At 36.8% G+C, this 14,812-nt stretch overlaps 1 protein-coding gene and 1 long non-coding RNA gene across 4 annotated transcripts in view; both read right to left on the minus strand.

Annotated features, from left to right (window-relative positions):
* Positions 1-6,381, minus strand: part of LOC308176744 — a 48,544-nt gene extending 42,163 nt beyond the window's left edge. Inside the window, exon 1 of the long non-coding RNA XR_013938563.1 lies at positions 1,707-6,381. This is a non-coding gene — a long non-coding RNA (uncharacterized lncRNA). The remainder of the gene's footprint in view (positions 1-1,706) is intronic.
* The window catches only part of CDH8 (cadherin 8), a 360,605-nt gene that overhangs the window by 193,246 nt on the left and 152,547 nt on the right, over positions 1-14,812 (minus strand). Inside the window, exon 1 of one of the 3 annotated variants that reach the window (XM_080552798.1) lies at positions 14,173-14,190. The exons of 1 other annotated variant lie outside the window; for it this stretch is intronic. The gene's annotated coding sequence lies outside the window, so the exon portion shown is untranslated. Of the gene's footprint in view, positions 1-14,104; positions 14,123-14,172; positions 14,191-14,812 lie in introns of those variants that run through there. One more of the 3 variants, XM_080552797.1, reaches the window with a different exon arrangement.

The raw sequence follows: 14,812 nt of genomic DNA on the forward strand, positions 1-14,812 counted from the left end.
GACCAACTTCAGCAATACACTGGAAAAGATCTCTGGTCAAAACCAGAGAGACGTGGAGACATCCTAGACTAATTACTAGGAAGGTCAGGACATTAATCTAGTCTAGAGCAGAACTGCCTGAACATGGCATTCATACATCCTGGCAAAAGTGCCCTTGGCTTCTGAGTATCCTGCTGCTGTTTAATATTTTGTCCTCAGCCTCAGCAAAGTTTTATTCTCTTCCTACGCAAATCTTCAAGTTTGAAAGAAGCTGCGTAAAGATGAACTACCTTCTTCTCCAGCTCTAATTTCATCATCTTCAGATCAGGGCTCAGTCACCACAGATCTGATGCTTCAATAAAATAGCAGCCATTTATTCAGCACAGTCTCTGGCCTCAAGGATTCATTTTTAGGTGCAGAAAGTTTTTAGAAGTGATCTCCAATACTTAGCTATAACTTACAAATGAAAGCTTACAGAAGTCTGCACACATTTAAACCATGATTTCACATCAGGATAGAGTTGAAATTCTTATTTAATTCTTGGGTTTGGAAGAAGGTTTGCTGTGATCAAATCTATACTTACTGCAAAATGTTTGGTTACAGAAATAAACCTCTAGCATTAAGATAAATTACTTACCAATTACTTAACTTTCCAATAAATCCTTCACTCTACATTTGACCTTATCAGTCAGCTATGTCCTGATTTTTTCCAAGACCACAGTATTAAAAGCCAGCTGTACTGGGCTCTGAACAGAGCGAGACAAAACTTTCCTCAAAGTATCCAATTTCCTTTGCATAGTATCCATTTTCATACAGACCTAGCTAATATAGAAGACTGCCACTAGCAGAGATAAATGCTTCTGTCTTAAGGCCTCCGCTGAAATCCTAATAAGGAAGCATGTTAGATTTCTATTTGTCAAGCACCACATTTAAAGCATTGCAATAAAGCAATTAAGCATATTCACACTACAACCCTGAAAGTTACTGTTCCATTTCTTCATTCTCAAATCACTACTATTCCTCTAATAAATATGTGTCCTCTAGGGGCTTATCTGTTACCGCTCTATATCTTTACAGCACCTTCGTAGCAATCTTCTATTGTGTTCTGAATTACACCCTGCAGAAATCACTTCCTGCCACTGAGACAGACCAATTCATTTCATGACTACAAATCTATATTAATGCCTTTTCTACTGTTTCAAAGATGAGTCCTCCCATTTGTTACTCCTAAGCATATCAAGGCCTATATTTATGGAAACGGAAATATATGCAAAGTTCACAGCAGTTTTTATTTTAATAAGCAACTACCTGATGCTCCATGATCAATACAGTAAAAGAGTAATATGTGCATTAAATTACAAAGAAATATCGGCAAAGAATCAAAAAAGTGACAAGCAAGTGCAATGGAACAGCTACAATGGAATACTTAGTTTATATTTTTCCTCTAAAAGCCACTCTAACATCATAGCAGATTCAGAATGGAACACAGTAGCAGAGTGCACATGGAATTTAATTTTGAATGATATTGAAAGGTCAGTACAGAATTACTCAGCTCATATTTTTGTGAAGATAACATGTGTGAACTAGTTATTTCCTCCCTTTAACATATAATGACCTTGTCCATTGATTTAATGAGAAAATTATACATGCTGTACTCAGATTTAACTAACTCTCCAGAATTAAAGATATAGCAAAGGAAGAAAAAAATAAAAAGGAATGAGACAAACCTCACACTGGCAACCCAACCATCTGGTGGAAGAAAGCCCAGAGACACCAACACAGTGACCTGCAGAGCCTCTGTTATGACACCTGCTGGAGCAGAGATGGGGGAAGCTGTGCAAGAGATTGTTCTGCCTCGGGTGCGCTGACCTTATTGATGTGATATGTGAACAACGCATATGGTTAAAGTGCCAAGTCACACATGTGCTGCTAGTAGCAAGGAATGGAAAAAGACAACACCATTTAAAACAGTGAAGTGTAATTATAACTTGAGAATACTACTATAACCTTAATTACACTCAAATTGCTTAATCTGTGCCAGGGCCATATGTCTTAGTCCTAAAGGCTCCAGTAGTATCCCATGTCACAGAAAGAAACATCCATTTAATTTAAAAACATTTAAGTTTCCAATCAATTTGAGCATTTAAACTGATCTCCTCAATTGCTTTAACAAATATGGAGACCTGATACCATTACAGAGTATCCTCTAATGCTTAAAAGTGGACAAAAGTGAATAAGGACTCCTAATTCTCTTTCTAGCTCCGATATAGCCGCTGCATAACCCTATGTTTCTTTTAATCTTTATGCTTTAGCCATCTGCAAATTGCCAGCGTTAAAAAGATTGGAAATTTGTATGATTAACATCCCTAGACCCTGTAATACAGAACTAAATAATATAACAAAGAAATCATCTGCACTTGCTTTCCACTGCTTCCTAGTCACAGCTGAAGAAATCAGTTTTGAGATACAGAAGCTTAAATTGATAATTGCTCCAGTATCCGTTTTCCTGCTGAGATAAATCAGTTTGGACATGCTCAATAGAACTGCTCCCAGATTCAAGAGGCAGAAGAGTAATTACAGAGCCCTGACTAAAGGATTTGGTTCTTTTGCTTTATTTCAGATCAAATGTGATCATGCTCCTCCTATACTTGTCACATACCAAAAAATGTCTTCATATAGCAAAGACACACGCTCCATACAACACAGCCCTGGATCAAGGGACACCTGCACTCAGGTGGCACAAGTCACGGTCTCCAAAACTGATCCCACAAAGTCAAGGTAGGACAGGGCTGCAGTTGTGTCAGCGACATCCTGATACCCACTGTGGAGCACAGCACTGGTGCTGTTCACAAACCACAGGTTGCTGAACAGGCACAGGCTGACTACTCTGGTTTGGGCCATTGATACTTGAGGAAAAAGCTTCAACACTGTGGGTTTTTGTTCAGTTGCAGACATACATGGTTTTATTTCTCCAATTGCATGCAGGTTCTTAATTTCATAAGTACAGTGAGTGGAGAGATGTGATTAGAAAGGGACTTCTGAAGAGGAACAGACTTCTACAGGGGTCCCCTAGGGGAATCCATTAGAGGCCTTAATGGCTGATACTTGTTTGTAAAATTAACTTGAAGCACTGTGTAATGAATATTAGACTAAATATACAGGTTACCTCAGTAAAACAACTGGCTATTCCACTTTGTTTTGCTTCAGAAAAATTTAAAAACCAGAACAAAACTAAGATGACTGAATATTTAGGTTGTTTCTTGTGATGTTACCCTCTGTTTCTCAGAACAAGTTATTCACAAGAATATAAAAACTTCCCAAAGGAAAGTGCTGGATTCAATGAAACAAAAAAAAAAACAGAAGAGACAAGTAGTCATGCTGACACTCCTTATAGGTATCAGCCTTATGCAAACCTGTCATCTGAGTAAGAGTAACAAGGACCAAGTCTCTGTACTGTGGTTTTAGGGTTCCACATGAGTTTCTTGCTTATGATCTATGTTCCAAACAACCACAGTGTGGCAGTGTGGGATTTATTTCCTTAGAGCCAGATGACAGCTAATGAAAAACAAAAGCACATATGGTGGATGACAGGTCCTCTAAAACAACTATTTTGTTCTACAGCTCTGCTTCCATCAGGCTACATCACCTGTAATCACAAACATGGCCAGACTCACATTCTAGAGTCTCTGGGGGTCTCATTTTGTACAAACACTTCTGAAAGCAAAAGTATAATACTAAGTGCTAGGTTACTGGCAAAAGCTACTGAGGTAGGGCATTGGGATTGTGGAAGGCTCTTTAGTTCTGAAAAAAAATCCATCATAATCTAACATTTTGTATTCAGTGAAAGATGTCACTTTTGACAAATTAATGTTTTCTATCAGAAAAAATAAACAGAGAAACCATAACGGAGTTTCACCACTAACAAGTGACATGAAACATTCCTGGCCTGCTCTTAAGTATTTCTGGATCGTTGCAAAAACATTTCACAAGCAGGCCTTTAATTCTGAAGCAAGCTTGTGCTTGAAGATCATGGGATGAAACAAATCAAAGTTTACAGAATTATTTAAAAAATAATTCAGTCAGTAAGACTGCAAACAAGAAACTATTCATAGAAAGGGTTACGCAGGTTTTATTGACTGGTGTGTAATGAAACTTTAGAAAGTTTTTTTTTATACCTTAAAATCATACAAGATCATGAAAAGCTGCAGTAGTTCAGGCCCTCTAAAGGTTGCATGAATTGTCATTAAGCTGTCTCATAGCCCGTCACCAGCACTACTTCATGCATCTCATGGCTCTCACTTGAAATACTGATCAATTCCAGTACTACTGGATTTCTACAATTACAGTTTCAAGGTGATATGCTATGGCATAACATTAAGCATAGATTTCATTTCTCCTTCATTAACAATCAACCTTACAGTCAAATATTCATTAACATGAACTGCAAAATAAAAATCAACAACAATTTCAAATGCTTTATATTTCACAATCCTTTCACCAGATCTAGTTCAGTAGTGCTCTAGGTCTCTGAAGTCTTCATAATACTTTTCATCTTTTGAAAGGAAGCATTTTTATTAGACTTTTTTTTATCATTATTACTCTACATCAGTTTCTTTTTTATCATCATCATTATTCTACATCAGTTTCAAGTCCATTCCCTTTCTGGATTACAGCTTTCCTCTAGCATCTCTTTTACCATTTAGCAAACAAAACCCGAATCTGTCCTCTGGATCTACGCTGTGTATTCACTGAAAGACACTGTTCTAAACTGAAATAGTAGAATCAGATATTGAAGCCAGATTTCCTCTGCTTCATGGACTGGCAAGTACAGCAAGTAAAAAATCATAGATAAAGCGCATAAAAACAAACAATAACAGTTGGTTTGCTATATATAGCTTGACTTGGCAATGCAGGCCATTGACTATCACCCATTGAATAATACTGAATTGTTGAAGGATTGTTTTCATAATTAAGATCTTTTTTTTTCCTCAGTCCTTCAGTTTATTTTTTTTCTCTGAAGCATTCAATCTGGTATGCACATGTAACACATTGTTATTCACTTCCAAAACAATGTTAACTTGTAAAGAACAAAAAGCTATTCTATTAATAATGATCTTCTTACCAATTCTGACTGGAACCTCTCAGGAGTTCAGATTTAGCTACTTTGCTTGGATATGAACAGTGCAATTGCTTATACTCTACAGAGTACAGGTGACATTGTCATGCTAAGATTCTGTGCTTTTTATTGTTAACTAACTTCCTGTAAAATCCTGTGAATGCTAGATAAGGATGGTTTTTGCCTCAGAGCAAAGGCTGATAAGTGAGGTGTTTCATTAAGCTCAGCTAAGATTCTGAGAAAGTTACTGATGCCTTATCTCAAAAGGACTATATGGTTAGACAGCTATCTCAGTAAGAAGCCCTCCCTTTTCTCTATTTCAAACAAAGCCAGAATCTAACCATTTTTAAGCCAAACCACTTACAGCACTCAGACAATACCACTCATTTAATATAGTTTAAGTTCTAACATTTCTGTGGCAGATTAGACAATATTTATGACAAAATCCAGAACAGTACATATGGAATTCTTAAACATTCTAGACAAAGATGTCCTAACATTTCAAACATTTCTTCATCTTCCCATAGAAACATGATTTCTGAAGTACTGCTTTCATTACACAGTACTCCTCTGAACATATGCAAAGCAATTTCCCAGTACTTTATGAAATCTATTCCTTTAGGATACCATTTGCATCCTAGGAATTAGTGCTATCAAGCATTTGCATGGAGATCATTAATATTTAAAGTAGTACATAGAACATAAGCAATTGAAAAATGCGTAGTCTTAAAACACACGCAGACCCTTCTCATATGACCTTCTGCAAAGCAAGTAGCTCTGCTCTCCCCACTGTTTAATTTTAAAGTTCTAAAGGCTCCTGCTGCCTAGACAGCACAAGTAATACCTTAAGATAGAGTCCTGGATCCTAGGATTATTTTGTGAGAATACTGACACTGTTCTGGAAATGCAGCAGAAAAAGAACCCTCTACCACTGTGTCGTAAAACCAGAAGGCCCCCTCTCCTCCCCGGAGCCCATAGTGCCCTAAACACAAATGTGAGGAATGGTCTGCATGCCTCTAGGCTCAACACCCCTTCCTTGCCCGTTCCTCCAGCTCCCTACTTATCGCACGACCCAAAGAGGAGCTTAGTTCTCAGAACTGTGCTCAGCTAAGCAGTTCTTGAGAGCAGTCTTCAGTTTCTGACTCCATAGCGTGCACTGTGGTCACCCGGACTTCTATAGGACTTGATTTATTGTTGTTGAACTGATGTGAGACTGCTCTGGGGCTGCTGCTGAACTCAACTGACCTCTCTCCCCTTGTGTAAATTGCCTCACACATTGCTGTAAGTATAGGCTTAGTCAAGAAATTGTAATTATCAAAACGCATGAAACTGGATACATAATTTACACTTGATCATCATGGTATTTCATTTTCATGTTGTATTTTTCTCATTTTAATTAAGTTACTACACTGCAGATTGAAGTTAGATAGCATTCCTTCTTTGCTGCTCTTGCTTAAAGCAATGCTCTGAGGTATCCCACTGAAATTGCTAAATTCCCGCTCTGAGGGATATTTAATTTTTCCTGCCAATTCTGACAGTATTAGCTACCTTAACAAAGGGTTAGCATCAGTTCTGAATTATTCTCCAGACTGTGTTTACTTCCAACGTAAAATAAATGTTAAGAGAAAAAACATTTTCTTAATGTTTTCCTTAATGTAAATATTCTGTTTTGAATATACTTCCAAGTTCATAATGACCAAAACAAAAACACAGACATGATCTCTGGAAGTTTTGCAGGTAAGCAAACTAAAAAACTAGGTAGTGCTGTATTTATTTAGAACAAGTGCTTGTGTTCCTCAAATAAAAAAAAAAAAAAGTATTGATTTGCAACTGTTACAAGATCTGTTTCCTCTAAACACAACTGGCTTAAAGCACTTTCCAGAGTACAGTATTGTTGATCAAATACAGCATATTCCTGCATCAGTAGTGTGGGAGGTAAGATCATTCCTTCGAGAATTACTGTAGTCAAGAGGCAAGTGATAAAAATCATCCAAAATAGACAAGTTAGATTTAAAATGAAATAAAATAATACACCAGAGGCTTCTGCACCTAATAATGCTTGTTTTTCATTTCCCAAACTTGTTTCCTACCATATCAGATAGAACAGTGTTTCACTGCCATGAATTTTTAATTTGCGTTTAATCAGAGTTTGGTGAATTCTTACTACCTCCTTCCCATGCAGACTTCAGAATGGTTTACTGAATTTTCACAGTTGATGTGACCAAAGGAGACAAGAATCCAGATGAAAGATTGTTTTACCTGTCAGTAAATAAGCATGCTTTGCTTAGAGCTCACATTCTGGAGAGGCAGGAAATTCACTTGCTTCAGTCACTTCTAGCATGTTATAAGGCTCACATATCCCAGCAACTTTATGCCTTGAAGAAGAAATTTACCTACAAACCAGTTTACCAACACTAGAAATCTGTGCTATGCCCAGATAATCAACTTGACACATTGTGTTAGAGATGTATAGGTATTCTCCAAGAAATTACACCTCTGAACAGCAGATTATTCATTCTTCACTGACCTGATGTGGTTTTCCAATACATAACTTATATAAAGCTTTCTGTTTTTGGCAGAATTATTGTGGTAAAAGTTTCTGTTTTGAGAACTACCACAAACTGAGTTTTCTGAGTTTCTACAGAGGAAGGGTGGTACTGAAGCATTGTAAGAATGCAGGAGTGTACTCCTGTACTGTGTATCTAATGAATTCTGTTTAGGTTTAGTTTCTCCATTCATTTTTCTCCCGTCATACAGGAGAGGAAAGTTGATTCATTCTGCATGCAAGCAGTACCCATCTAGTTAGTATGAAGAAACTACTTCAGACTGTCAACGTGCAGCTAGGGGAGCTTTCAGACAGAATGGAAGGCAAATTGACCAAGCATTGATTTATAACAACAGCCAGCCAAAGAAGGCAGAAATGTGAAAACAGTGTGAGCAGAGTGTGAAACAAAAACCTGAACTGTCAGGGTACTGAAAGAACAACCAGCTGCTTTCCTCAGTGACATAAATTGAAATAAAAGTCATCTGGCAGAAATATAAGCAATGCTACTGCAATAACACGTAAATAACTTGGATTACTTCAAAAGAGTTGTTCTGCAGAGCTGAAGCGAACTGTTGGTTGCATATATAACATCCATTCGCAGAAGCTAACAGGCTAGAACGCATATTCTGCAGAGTTTCCATTCTCTGAAGAGTTGGAATATTTGCTCTTGCTAGAACAATCTAGAACACAAATTCTTTATTTAGGATCTGAAACAGTGCCCATGGATTACAGAATAGCTGTTACTGGCACTGCTTTTTCTGTTTATCCCTAAGAATTGCATAAATATTACTGTCAGCACTTTCTTCCTGTGTTTAGATAAAGAAATTGGTTATATACTGACCACAGGTTATTTCAACAAATGAGCTGGCCAAAAACTGCAGAAGCAGTAATCCTTTTGTGTACATACCACAGCAACAGGTGATACACAAATTTATACTGAATTCCATAGATGCATGTCGTTTTACTATTCATGCAACTCAACAGATAATTGTTAATTAATAATCTGTTAAAATTGTTGTGTTCTGTTCCAATGCATGCAGTTATTTTATGCACTTATAATGCCATTTAATTCATTGAAGATAGATGTACAAGCACCTTATGAAGTTTATTCTGAAATAATCACTACTAAATACTCAAGCTTATAAGGATGTGAAAGCTGATTTTGAAGAAAATCTCTCCAATAGTCAGGATCTGCATGAAACACTACCATGGCTCACCATACACTAAGTCTACCTGTCCTCAGCTACAGCAATGCATTTTAGTTACCTTTGATATTACACAAGTTTTAACATCTCAGCCGAACCTATCATCTCAAAGCCCTTCACAAAGGATAGCACACATCGATAATTTGAGAACAATTTGTCATCACCTATGTGTTTTTGTGTGCCAAGGTAAAAAACACAGCTTGTTTTCCTCAAAGAGTTCAGACTTGGAGAAAGGCATTGGACTCTGCAGGGAAACACCTCAAAGCAAACACCAAAATACCAACAAGAGAAGGGACTAACACAATACTTGAATTAATTCAGTTTATTTTCCACTTGTTTTATTTCTTACATTAAAGCACTGAAAGTCATGTTTTCTCTATATGCCTTATTTCATGTAAAGATACAAACATATTTAAAAATATGGGAAAAAGAACAACCTAAGTGTATTTTAGGACTATAGAACCCTTTTCACCTTGCCAAAAATATATAACCAACAGAGACAGGAAGCAAGATAAGAAGAAAAAATGCTACTGTATTGAGGTGTAAGGTAAAGGTCAGTAAATCACATAAGCATTCTTATTTCAAGGCTGACTTACTGGGTAAATTACTCTGAATCCCATATAGTATCTACGGAAAGTTGTTTAGAGATTCAAAGCCTGCACAAGCTACTCTAGTGGGGGAGGGTGGAAATCTAAATTATGAACTCAATCACTAGTGAGTAGATAACTAAACAAAATATTGAAAATATTCATAAAGAAAAGAGTCCATGCTCATTTCATCCACTTCCTATGAGCAGTCCATTTAATACATGCAAAACTAAGTGGAAGGTGGTTCACTGAACAGCAACTTTTCAGAATAACTGTCAGAAACCAAAGGCTCACTGTATTTCCACCCAACCACCCAAGTAGAAGTAACCCCACCTACTCCTGAAACAGTTTTGCAGTTTCTTACATTCCTTGCTTTCTCAACTGCTTCAATTTTGTCATCAGATGTGTTTTGGCAGGTAGATACGTTTACAACTTGGACAATAGTTTGTATTGCTTTGTTCTGTTCCTCTTCATCAAATGTGTTGAAAGACTCACCTTTAAAAAAGGCTTTGCAACAATATAAAATGGCGATCTTTCTCAATACTCAAAAGAGAAGATAGGCTAGTATAATATACCTTAACCTGAAATTCAGTACTAGAAAAAGTTATGGAAATCAGCAGAAACTCAAGATTTTTTTGTCATTTTCTTTTCATTTCTATTTTGCCTTTCATATTTTACCTGAAACTGTTGGGAAATTTCCTTATCACCCCACCCCTCCAGGAAATACAAACTCCCATCAAAATCTGTGCTTCATTGTATCTTTTTGTTTGACCACCAATGAAATTACTTAAAAATATCAGTGGATCATTTAATTGAAGAAGTGCCAGACCTTAACTGCACTGAAAAGTGCTCCAGGAATATTTATGTTACTTCACATCACCGCTGAAATGAGGTTTAGCTCATGTAAATCTACATCTCTTTAGTCTGAGAAGTCACCTAGAAATCTTACAAACTGTTCTTACAAACAGTACTGTTGCTTTCTCAGTTATCCATACACTTACTCATCTCCTTTTTTAGTGCTTATTCATAGAATTGTTAACTTTATTTTTGATTCATCCTATATGTATCATAGGTTTGCAAGTTTTTTCTCTTCCCTTGATTCTGCCTAAAACACTCAAAAATACCCATATGCATCTTGGCAAAAATTCAAAACCAGATTTCAAATTCTGAATTTCAGCATTGCTCCGAGGTGTTTAAAAGCAGAAAATCAGTAATGTAGCACATGAAAAGCTTTTTTTTTTTTTTAAACCATTACTTTAAATGAAATAAAGCACCTGGATGAAGGCTAACAATGGAAAAATATTTCTGATCTCAGTTACACAAGCAATTAAAAAAAAATGCCTGAAGTCAATGTAAGTTTACAAAGAGATACACATTCAGAACCTTCTAACTGCAGATAATCATGGAAACTGGAAAGGTATGATGCTTCCGAACTAGTGAAACAATCAAACAAAAAACACGCACAAGCATCAGAAGGTCTTGCAATGCAATACTGCTTTCACCATTACTCGAGTTCTTACAGTTTTAGACAGCAAGAACAAGTAAAGCTGGAACCTTCCTATCAGAGTTGTGTTTGGGAAGAAATGAGACATTTTGGCCAAATGTTTCAGGTGTTTTTGTGGAATATGTTGTGTCCCTCCCACCCTCCTCCCCACAGTCATCTCAGGAGAATATTTCTTCTCAGAACTATTTTAGCCTGATACACACTGCTTTCAGTCTCTCTGCCTTTGAGCATTCCCTCCTGTTGGTCTTAAAACAGAAAAACAGCTTGTCTTAGAACCAAGCATCCTAGTTTGAATTAGATTATCATTAGAAGAATCACCTTGGGAAAGTCATTAAATCAGGATAAAAAAGAAAATCATTATTTCCCTTCACATGTATACCACTGATTTGTGAACCCATAAAGCTGTTGAAAATCCAGAGAGATACAATCATTTCTGAAGATTTTTGCTTCGGTCGCCTGCCTAAAAGGCACCATGAATCTAGTCAATGGACAAATGCCTACAAAAATAACAAATAAGAACACTAGGACAGTCAAAATACTTAATCAGTCACCCATAAGCAAAACTAAAAATAAATTCACATGTGGAATACATATCGCCACTTCTCTGCCATTGTAAAAAGATATTAAAATTCTTACCCTTGACTCTGCGATTAAAGTAAATTTCTCATTTTGGAAGCAGGCTATTGGTCAAACAGCTCACATTTAGAAACCTTTGGAAATCTTCTTTTAAACTAAAGATGAACTCTATTTAACAATGCAAAGTTTTAATTTTTTCTAAGTGTTTTGAACTGCAATCATCACAACTGCTCATCCTGTCTGATGGCCTGGAAAGGGCTCCCTATGCCTCTGCATCATTAACTCCTTCAACAGTGCAGTCATGGCTAACACATTCATACTCCCTACTGCTTTCTTATTCCATGAACTTATAATTGCTACTAGTCATACGCATCCAGAAACAGCTGCTCAGGGTACCTCAGCAGATTGCATATGGGGTCTATAGGTTAGAAAACATATCTTTCAATGACTTCAGTGTAAGGAACTAAATTTAGCAGCAGGAATTCTACTTTCACAGCAAGCAGTCTAACCAATATGATATTACATAGAGTATGGTATTACATAAAAGATGATATTGCTATAATTTAAGAAAGAAAATGATATTCGGTTCTTTCAGATGTCTTTCAGGCATTTACTTTTTGGAGAAAGCTGCAAATCTGCTATCAGTCTAATCCAGGCTTCAGAAAAGACAGAGCTGAAATTCACTCTTGTCTTTAGCGAGCTATTTGCTTGCTCATAGGGTGGTTTCTGAGTTACCCTCCTGATGCAAGGCTCCAGCTCGACACTGACTCCCACTTCAGGCAGGTATCAACATAGGACTGGATTTTCACTGACCACTGACCGTCTGAACTACAGCCTCCATGGTACTCCAAATACTAAAACCAGCTCAAAGTCACATGTAGGTTTTGGTTCTTTTGCCATGCACACAGTATATATACACTTTTACAGTATTTATTTGAAATAGTAAATAAAAGGCAAAAGATGCAAACAGTTGTTCATCGCAAATCCTTACCCATTTCAGAAACCAAAAGTTGTTACTTTAAGTACCACAAGATCTTCTAAAAGTTTCAGCAAGATGCTGGTAATTAAAAAATATATATATTTTCTCCTATATCGGGACACACTTAATTCTAACAAAGAATAAAATCCACATCAGGGATAAAACTTGTTAACAACACTAATGACAACAATAACATAACAATAAGATGTTCCAACTCTAGTTTCCAATAGAGGAACATGGACAAATCAAGTAACTTCACTAAAGTCAACTGAATAAAAATAAAAATAGAAGTACATTCAGTATCTTCTCAATCAATCTGTTATTAAGATTAGCATGCTAGTGTAACAGACCCATCATCTCTTCTTTACATAAGGCACTTTCTAAAAAAGACTGCAGCTATTTAGCCACTTTCTTTTTGTCTTCTTGAAGAGCTCGCAGATATATTCTGTGCAAGGAGCTGAAGGAAATTTACTGTACCCCAAACACACTTGAGACATAGGTGTGCAGAAAGAAAAGCTACTTTAATGAACTCCCCTCTTATTGGTTACTTTTTCTAGGTGAGATATTTTTAAGTTAATAGGTATCAGCAACAGATTTTTAAATTCAATAATGTAATTTTAATGAAGATTAATTTCCTTTTCTATTAAATGGGCTTTTTGGATGCAAGGCTTGCTTCCAGTGGAAGCCAATTGCCAGAATTGTGTCACAAATTAGACATCTGAGAAGTAAGTATCAAGTTTGTTAATTACTGGGATTAATTTAATGTGCTTACTCTCATTAAGGTTTATGAACCACACTGTCTATAGGAGCATGAGAAAGTCCACAACAATAACACAAAGATGTCATAAGGCAATTAAGGCCACTGATGAGGAATTTAGTAATGGGGGAGGGGAATAGCAAGGCACATGTTTTGTGGAAAACAGCATTATTACACAAAATGAAAGACAAAACTAATGAAAGAACTAAATGAATATCATTTTAGTCTAAATAAGTTACCAACAAAGGAAGTTTTTTTTTTTTTTTTTGAAACCTGGAAAGCATACACTTCAACCACAAGGTCATATGGCAGATAAGGCCACTCCTTCACTACTGAGCAACTGCACAACAAAATCCTTCCACGTTTAACCTATATACTATCAAAACCTAGCAACTCTTCTTTCCTTTGAATATCAAAAATATCAGAATTCATACAAAAATACTATGGGAAGATCAATTAGTAAAACACTACAATAAAAGGTCATTTTCAAGCACTTCATTTAAAAATAGGTGTACTCATGAAAATCAAATTTAAAAAGCATCACTTATAAAACATAGTATGTAACCCCCAATTAATTGGATTTGAACCCCTGAAGACCAGTACCAACACAGACCAAAATTAACACAGTTACAGAAAACTGAAATACTATAGCATCCCTCCCTAGCTGCACTGATAATCTTCAAAAACCTCTAAGTTCCCGCCCAAAGAACACCAAAGAACGCAACTGTCAGTTTCCCAGTAAGATTCAGAAAGCCTAGAGCTTCCAGAAGAAATAACACTGTTCTACCATCTCTAGAAAGGTTATCTCTAACATGCTATTGGTTTAAAAAACAAACAAGGACTATTTTGAACACACCTGTGCTCTGAAGGCAGCTTAAAGTTCTCCAACATTCCCCCCAAAATATCTGGAGCTATAAGGCTTACCTCCCTGCTTTTGCTTTAATCCATCGTAACAGCAAAAAGCTCTGTAAAGCCCTCCTAGCACAGCTTTATAGGTTTGAGCACAGCTCAATTAACCTGTTTCAGTGGAGCCTGGCCTCAGCTGAAGTGTGTAACTTTTTTTTTGTATTATAGAGTCCAGGTGCTGGGTAGCTGCAGTGAGGCTTTGGGGGCTGTGAGGAGAGGCTGGGGTTGCCTGTGGTAGACGTGGCCGCTTCCAGCGGCTGCACAGCTGGGCCTACTTGCCAAGCTGTTGGTGCTGCTGAGAAAATGTATTTAAGAAGGAGCAAAATGCTACCTACATAAGGAAAACAGAAATGAGCCTATGAGTGCTAAGGCTAGAGAATAAGCGGGGAGGAGGTGCTAGGGCAGGTATTTCCCTGCAGCCTGGCTAGAGGCCTTAGTGGAGCAGGTATCCCTGCTGCAGCCATAACAAGGTCCCCTAATAATGTGGTTAAGTAGATCTTGTATTAGAGATTACTAATTGGAAATTAACATAGGCCACAAAAATTGTGTGTTCTGTTTCTGTGAAAAGCTGTTTCTTATTTCTCATAAAGTTTTCAGATTTTTTTTCTTCTTCTTTCAGGGACTGTATTTTAGATGGAAGGGGAAAAAAAGTACTTTC

This window comes from Anser brachyrhynchus, assembly GCF_964034855.1.
Source record: "Anser brachyrhynchus genome assembly, chromosome: 12".
In the NCBI taxonomy this organism is placed as follows: Eukaryota; Metazoa; Chordata; class Aves; order Anseriformes; family Anatidae; genus Anser; species Anser brachyrhynchus.